This window comes from Neophocaena asiaeorientalis, unplaced genomic scaffold (genome assembly GCF_003031525.2).
Source record: "Neophocaena asiaeorientalis asiaeorientalis breed wild unplaced genomic scaffold, Neophocaena_asiaeorientalis_V1.1 scaffold317, whole genome shotgun sequence".
Classification (NCBI taxonomy): domain Eukaryota; kingdom Metazoa; phylum Chordata; class Mammalia; order Artiodactyla; family Phocoenidae; genus Neophocaena; species Neophocaena asiaeorientalis.
Window position 1 is genome coordinate 4,742,076 of NW_020173114.1, and position 8,424 is coordinate 4,750,499.

General features: G+C 37.3%; 1 pseudogene; it reads right to left on the reverse strand.

The window, feature by feature from the left end:
* On the reverse strand, positions 1 to 2,365 carry LOC112398850 (putative RNA-binding protein Luc7-like 2 pseudogene; annotated as a pseudogene).
* Positions 2,366 to 8,424: the final 6,059 nt, after the last annotated feature.

Sequence of the window (8,424 nt, forward strand, 5' to 3'; positions counted from 1 at the left end):
TTTCTCCAGCACACATTCCAGTATAAATGTTCTGAACTGTAATCAGCTAGTAATTAATAATGGGACTAGAACCTTAGAACAGAAGTTATATTGCTTCCCTGCACCCCTTTCTCTTACAATTAGAGGGTAGAGGTATCAGGGGATACAGAGTCAAAGGAAGAAGGATTAAAAAGAAATTCCCAAAGTTGCTGTTTTTTGGACGAGAAAAGAAGACAGCATTTTACAAATGTTCAAAAAAATCCCAAAGCAAGTAACACAATTCATTCACTATCACTCCTACTAGAAAGAATAAAGACATCAGCATCTTATTATATAAAACTGTACTTTCAGAAGTGTATTACAAGTTCACCAGAAACTATGGATGTAGTTTTAGGCTTCATCAAAGAAAACAAGTTCAGATCAAGTTAGATGCTATACACCTAGCCTAGCTGGATAGGTGTCTGGAACTGCTCACTGTGTCACCCTGAACAGCTGTAAACTAAACAATAGTATGTAACTCCAGAGGAAGCTTAAGGATTGAGGATATGTACACAGCTAATTATATCTCCCCTGCTTCGCGCTCTTCAGAGCTCCTCCTGTCTTCTGATCTGCCATTAGCGCTCTCATAGGACCGCTTCTATCTTTTCGATCTCTGTCACGAGGTGATCTGTCTCTTGAATTCCTGTCTCTGTCACGTGATGCTAAGTCTTGTTCTCTGAATCTCTCTTTTGAGGATCTCCTCCTGGATCGCTCTCTGCTCCTGTCTCTAGACTGTGCCCACTTCTCTGGTGGCTGCGGCTGCGACTACGGCTGCTGGAGCGGGACCTGTGGCGATGGCGTTTCTCCCGGGATTTGGATCGAGTTCTCCTTTTCCATTCCCATGACATGGAGCGAGACCTATGTCTGCGATACTCTCTGGACCAAGGATTCTTGCTATGTGATCGAGACCTCCTCAGCTTCTCCCTTTCTTCTCTCTCCCTTTCTTCTCTTCTTCTCAGGTGTTCCTGGTTTCTTTTCTCCTGCTTCTTAGCTACAACTCTCTTTAATTCTTCAAGCTTCTCTCTTATTTCAATAAATCCCAGGTGCAGTTTACCCCCAAAATGATCAGCCAGTCGTCTGTCATTATCATGAAGACCTAAATAGGCAGAGCAAACTTCACAGACTCGAAGTTTCTGCTGCTGGAAACTGGAAGCTGGCATAGAATTCCAATAAACTTCCTCTGCTTCTCTTTTCTTTGCCCGTGCTTTCTCTACTTCATCCATTACTTTCTGGGATTCCTCCACATTCCCTTCAGCTCCTAGCTATTCCACCTTAGCCAACAATTTACCGATTTCATTTAACTCATGAATACGTTCTGCCTTTGCTGCAACTTCAGCACTAATCTCTTCCTGAGTTTCTGCTAATCTTTTCTTAGCCACTTCTGTTCTTCGATCACAATCTGCAATGAATGACTGCAGATGATCCATAGCATCGAGTTCAAAGAAAAAATCTTGTTCTTTGGATGCAATTTCATAATCTGCTCTTAAAGCCAGGTCATGGACTTTCAGACATTCTCCAAGATCTATTCTAGTTCCAGACAGGACATCATGGGGGCAACAATTCAGAAGGTGACTCTTGCATGCTCTGTCATCACTGAATTTGATTCGTTGATGAGTAGTATCTCGCTGTACCCTGCTTCCATTTATGCAGTATGCCAGGCATTGGCACGATTTTCAGTGGCACACAGGCGGTTGCCACCACCAGGGCCTTCTGGCCCAACACAGCAGTGAAAATCCAGTCATTTCAGCTAAATAATATCGTGGACTTGTAAACATGGGTTCATTGGTAAATCCTCTTAGTCATCCCGGGAGGTGCCCATCAACTGGTCCAGCATCGCGCGCATCTGGGCCTGCGCAGACATGGCGGCGGCGTAGCGGGCGGACGGACGCGGGTGGGGCGCAGACCGGGCCCTCTCGGGCGGGGGAGACAAGGGGAAGGGGTCAGGGAAGGTGAGACGTTGTCTCGGTTGCCGCCGCTGCCTCGAGGCGTGCGGAAAAGGGAGCTGGAGGGGTTGCAGGAGAGTCCGGGCTGCGCTCCTCACGACGACGCGTACGTGGAAGGCAGCAGCCCCTGAAAGCGACCCTCGTTCCCTCACTCTCCGTTGGGTTCCTGGGACAGAAGCAATACCGGCTAACCAAGCTCTCGTCTCCAACACCGCCACCCGCCAGAAGACGTCAGCCCCCGCTTCAAGCTCTGACGCCGCTCGCCGCCACCGTCGCCGCCAACATGACTTCTTTTTTGGTGTCTGATTTCTTTCACTCAACAAAATTATTCTGAAGTTGTCCATGTTGTTAGGTCTGTCAATTGTTATTGTTGTTGTTGTTTTTATTTCTGCGTAGTACTCCATTGTACAGCTATAACACTATTTATCTTGTCACTTGTTGGATATTTCCAGTTCTTGGCTACTACAAATAAAGTTGTTATGAACATTCATGTACATCTTGTTATGGACATGTGCTTTCATTTCTTAGGTAAATATTTAGGAATGGAATAGCTGAATCATATCATACGCATATGTTTAACTTTTTTTAAGACACCGCCAAAGGGTATTCCAAAGTGGTTTGTACCATTTTACATTCCCACCAGCAATCAATGAGAGTTCCAGTTCTCCACATCCTTGTGGTATTATGAGGCTTTTTGTAGCTATTCTAGTAGATATGTAATTGTATCACACTTTTGATTTGAAGTGGTTTTAATTTGAATTATCTAATGATTAATGATGCTGAGCATCTTTTCATGTGCTTATTTGCCATCCATACATCTTCTTTGGTGAAATGTCTGTTTAAATGTTTTGCCTACTTTTAAATTGGTTTGTTATGTTATTATTGAATTATAATAATTCTTTACATATTTTAGATATAAGAATTGTGTCATAGATATATTTTGCAAATATCTTTTCCCAGTCTGTAGTGTGCCTTTTAATTTTTTAATGGTGTCCTTCAAAGAGAAAAAGTTTTAAATTTTGATGAAATATGTTATTGATGTTTTCTATTATAGTTATGATTTTTGTGTCATATTTTAAAAAGATCTTTGACAAAACTCCTAAAATTTAAAACAAATGAAGGAATATAACAAAACAGAAAAAAAAACTCTTTGACAAAGCCCAGGTAAGTAACATTGTCTTGTACATTTACACCTAGAAATTTTATAGTTTTAATTCTATATGTTTTGGTCAATGATACATTAAGTTAATTTTTAATTGGTAGGATGCAGAATCAAGGTTGATACTTTTCCATATGGCTACTCAATTGTTCCAACACCATTTGTTGAAAAGATTATTCTTTCCCCCCATTGAATTACCTTGGTACCTTTGTTGAAAATCAAGTTACCTGATATGCCTTCGACTCTTTCTTGACTATTCTGTTATATTAATTTTTCTATCTTTACATCAATACCATACTGCCCTAACTACTGTAGTTTTATAATAAGTTTTGATATCCAGTAGTGTAAGTACTCCAATTTTATTTTTGTCTTCTGGTTTTGTCTGCTTTCTTTTCAAAGTTGTTTTAGTTATTCTAAGTCTTTTTCATTTCTATATAAATTTCAGAATCAGGTCATCAATTTATTTTTTTAAAACCTGTTGGGATTTTAACTGGGATAGTAAATCAATTTGGGGAGGATTGATGCTTTAACAATCTCAGGTCTTTTGTTCCATGAACATGATATATCTCTCCATCTTTCTAGGTCTTCTTTAATTCCTTTCACCAATGTTTTCTAGTTATCATTATATAGTTATTGTACATCTTTTGTCAAATTTATTTCTATTTCATATTTTTATGCTATTGTAAATGGTATTGCTTTTATCATTTTAATTTCTAATTTTTCACTGCTTATATATGGAAATACAATTGATTTTTGCACTATGACCATGTATCCTGAACTCATGCTAAATTTGCCTATTAGTTCTAGTACATTCTTTTCATAGAATCCATAGGATTATCTACAAAGATAATCATCATGTCAGCAAATATAGTTTTTGTTTTTCTTCTTCCTTCCCAATCTGTGTACCTTTAATTTTTTTTCTTGACTTATTGCATTGGCTAGAACTGCCAGTACAATATTGAATAGAAATGGTGAGAACACATATGCATGCCTTGTTACTGATCTTAGGGGGAAAGAATTTTCAGTTTTTCACCGTTAAGTATGATGTTAGCTGTAGATTTTCTATAATATCCTTTATTAGGTCAAGAAAGTCTTTTCTATTACTAGTTTGCTTAGAATTTTAACAGGAAAAATGCTTTTTCTGCATCTATTAAGATAAGCATATGGTTTTTCTGGTTTTTAGTCTGTCAGTATGGTGAATTATATCAGTTAATTTTTAAATGTTAAACTAAGCTTGTGTTCCTGGAATAAAACTCTCCTGGTTATGATGTATTATACTTTTTATGTATTTTTGGATTTGGTTGACTAAAACTGTTATGAATTTTTGCATCTATGTTCATGAGGGATATTGGTCAGCAGTTTCCTTATAATGTCTTTCTTTGGTTTTGGTATCAGGGTAATACTGGCTTCATAGTATGTGATAAGTATTCCCTCCTCTGCACTTATCTGGAAGAGTCTTTATAGAATTTATATTATTTCTTCCATAAATATTTAGTAGAATTTACCAGTGAAGCCAGTCAGGAGTAGTTTTCTTTGTGGGAAGGCTTAAGTTCAAGCTCTTAAGTAGATATAGGGCTAATTCGAGTCATCTATTTCTTCTTGAGTGAATTTTGGCAGATTGTGTCTTTCAATGAATTTATCCACTTGTAAGTTGTTGAATTTATTGACATAAAATTACACAACATTGTAAATCAACTATACTTCAATTAAAAATAATAAAAAATAAAATTCATAATTTCCTTATTATCCTTTGATATCTGTAGCATCTGTAGTGATGTCACCTTTCTCATTCTTATGGCAACTTCATAAGTTGCCTCATAAATCTAGCTAGAGGTTTATTATTTCTGTTTTCCTTTCATTGATTTCTGGTCTTATCTTTTTATTGCCTTTCTCCTCCTTACCTTAGGTATAATTTTTTTCTTCCTTTTCTAGTTTCTTAAGGTGGAAGCTGGGGTAATAAAGATTTTTCTTCTTTTCTAATATAGGTATTCAGTGCTCTAAATTTCCCTCTAAGCACTGTTTGCTGAATCCCACAGATTTTGATAAGTGTATTTTTATTTTTATCAGTTCAAAATACTTTCTAAATTCCCTTTTGATTTCCTCTTTGACTCATGTGATAATCAGACGTTTGATATTTAGTTTTTAAATGTTTGGATATTTCAAGATATCTTTCTGTAATTGATTTCTAATTTAATTCCATTATGATCAGAAATAAACTTTGCATATTTGAATAACTTTAAATATATTAGTATTTCTTCTGTGGCTCAGAATATGGTCTATCTTGGTAAATAATCTTTTTTTCTTTTCACTTTAAAAAGAGTATGTGTTCTATGTGTACTTTATTTTTTTTTAATATTTATTTATTTAGGCTGCTCCAGGTCTTAGTTGCGGCACATGGGATCTTTGTTGCCGCACGTAGGCTTCTTAGTTGTGGCATGTGGACTCTTAGTTGCTGCATGCATGTGGGATCTAGTTCCCTGACCAGGGATTGAACCTGGGCCCCTGCATTGGGAGTGTGGAGTCTTGCCTTACCCACTGGACCACCAGGGAAGTCCCTCTATGTATACTTTATTTTTATTATTATTTTTTAATTAGTTTAATTTTTTTTTTTAGAAATTTATTTTTATTTATTTATTTTTGGCTGCATTGGGCCTTCATTGCTGCACGCAGGCTTTCTCTAGTTGCGGTGAGCGGAGGCTACTCTTTGTTGTGGTGCATGGGCTTCTCATTGCAGTGGCTTCTCTTGTTGTAGAGCATAGGCTCTAGGTGAAATCCACCTGCCAATGCAGGGGAGATGGGTTCCGTCCCTGGCCCAGGAAGATCCCACATGCCACAGAGCAACTAAGCCCGTGCGCCACAACCACTGAGCCTGCGCTCTAGAAGCCCAGAAGCCACAACTACTGAAGCCTGTGCACCTAGACCCCATGCTCCGCAACAAGGGAAGGCACTGCAATGAGAAGCCTGTGCACCGCAACAAAGAGTAGCTTCTGTTCGCCACAGCTAGAGAAAGCCCACACGCAGCGACGACCCAACGCAGCCAAAAGTAAATTAATTAAAAAAAAAAAAGAATATGTATTCTGTTCTTGTTGGATAGAATGTTCTATATATGTCAGTTGATCAAGTTTATTGATAGTGTTGCTTATGTCTATTTGTTCTACCAATTATTTAGAGAGTAGAGTTGAAAAATCTGACTGTAATTGTGTATATATATTTTTTCTCTGCAGTTTTCTTAGTTTTTGCTTCATATATTTTGAAGCTCTGTATTTAGTTGCATAGTGTTTAGGACTGTGACATTTTCTTGAGGGATTGTTCCCTCGGTCCCCATGAAACGAATCTCTTTATCTCTGGTAATTTTTCCTCTGAAATCAGTTTGGTCTGAGATTAATACAGGTTCACCGGCTTTCTTTTAATTAGTTTTATCGTGATACGTCTCCTTCTATTCTCTTACTTTTAACCTATGTGTGTCTATATTTAAAATAGATCTTTTTTGTAGGCGGCATGTAATTAGATCTTGCTTTCTCATCTGCTCAGATAATCTCTGTCTTTTAATTGGAATGTTTGGAACTGTGCTGCCCAATACAGTAGCCACCAGCCACATATGCCTGTTTAAATTTAAATTAATTAAAATTTAAAAATCAGTTCCTCAGTCACACACAAGTTGCATTTTAAGTGCTCAACAGCCACATGTGGCTAGTAGCTGCTGTATTGGACAGCACTGGTTTAAACCATTTACGTTTATATATAATGGGATTATTGATATGGTTGAGTTTGAGTCTAACATCTTGCTATTTGTTTTCTATTTATCCCACCTGTTCTTTGTTCCCTTTTTATTTCTAGAAGTTCTATTTGCTTTAAAATCTGCTTGGTCATTCTTTATTGTCATTATTCTCTGCTCGTAATTTCAAACATTCATTTAATTTCTTTAAATATATTAAACATAGATATTTCCTTTTTTGTGTCAATAATTCCAACATCTGAAACATCTGTTGGTCTATATTTGCTGAAATTTGTTTCTGATGGTTCTCATTCATGGTGTCTTGTTTTCAATGTTTGTCTTGTGATTAAAAAAAAAATTGCAGTACCTCATTGTAGTTTTGATTTGCATTTCTCTAATAATTAGTGATGCTGAGCATCTTTTCATGTACCTACTGGCCATCTGTATGTCTTCTTTGGAGAAATGTCTATTAAGATCTTCTACCCATTTTTTGATTGGGTTGTTTGTTTTTTGTTGTTGTTGAGCTGTATGAGCTGTTGTATATTTTGGAGATTAAGCCCTTGTCGGTCACATTGTTTGCAAATATTTTCTCCCATTCCATAGATTGTCTTTTCATTTTTTTTTTTAATGATTTCCTTTGCTGTGCAAAAGCTTACAAGGTTAATTAGGTCCCATTTGTTTATTTTTGTTTTTATTTCTATTGCCTTGAGAGACTGAACTAAGAAAACACTGGTATGATTTATGTCAGAGAATGTTTTGCCTATGCCCTCTTCTAGGAGTTTTATGGTGTCATGTCTTATGTTTAAGTCTTTAAGTCATTTTGAGTTTATTTTTGTACATGGTGTGAGGGTGTGTTCTAATTTCATTGATTTACATGCAGCTGTCCAACGTTCCCAGAACCACTTGCTGAAGAGACTGTCTTTTTCCCATTTTATATTCTTGCCTCCTTTGTGGAAGATTAATTGACTGTATGTGTGCGGGTTTATTTCTGGGCTCTCTATTCTGTTCCATTGAGCCGTGTGTCTGTTTCTGTACCAATACCACACTGTTTTGATTACTGTAGCTTTGTATTGTCTGAAGTCTGGGAGAGTTATGCCTCCTGCTTTGTTTTTTTCCCTCAGGACTGCTTTGGCAATATTGGCTCTTTCAGGCCTGTGCTCCGCAATGGGAGAGGCCACAACAGTGAGAGGTCCGCGTACTGCAAAAAAAAAAAAAAAGTAGACAAATAACAAATACTGGAGATGGTGTGGAGAAAAGGGAACTCTTCTACACTGTTCGTAGGAATGTAAGTTGGTGCTACCACTATGGAAAACAATATGGAGGTTCTTCAGAAAAGTAAAAATAGAATTGCCATATGGTCCAGCAATCCCAGTCCTGGGCATATACCCAGACAAAACTATAACTGAAAAAGATACATGCATCCCTATGTTCATAGCAGCACTATTCACAATAGCCAAAACATGGAAACAACCTAAATGTCCATCAACAGATGAATGGATAAAGATGTGGTACATATATACAATGGAATACTACTCAGCCATAAGAAGAACAAAATAATGCAATTTGAAGCAACATGGATGCAACCAGAG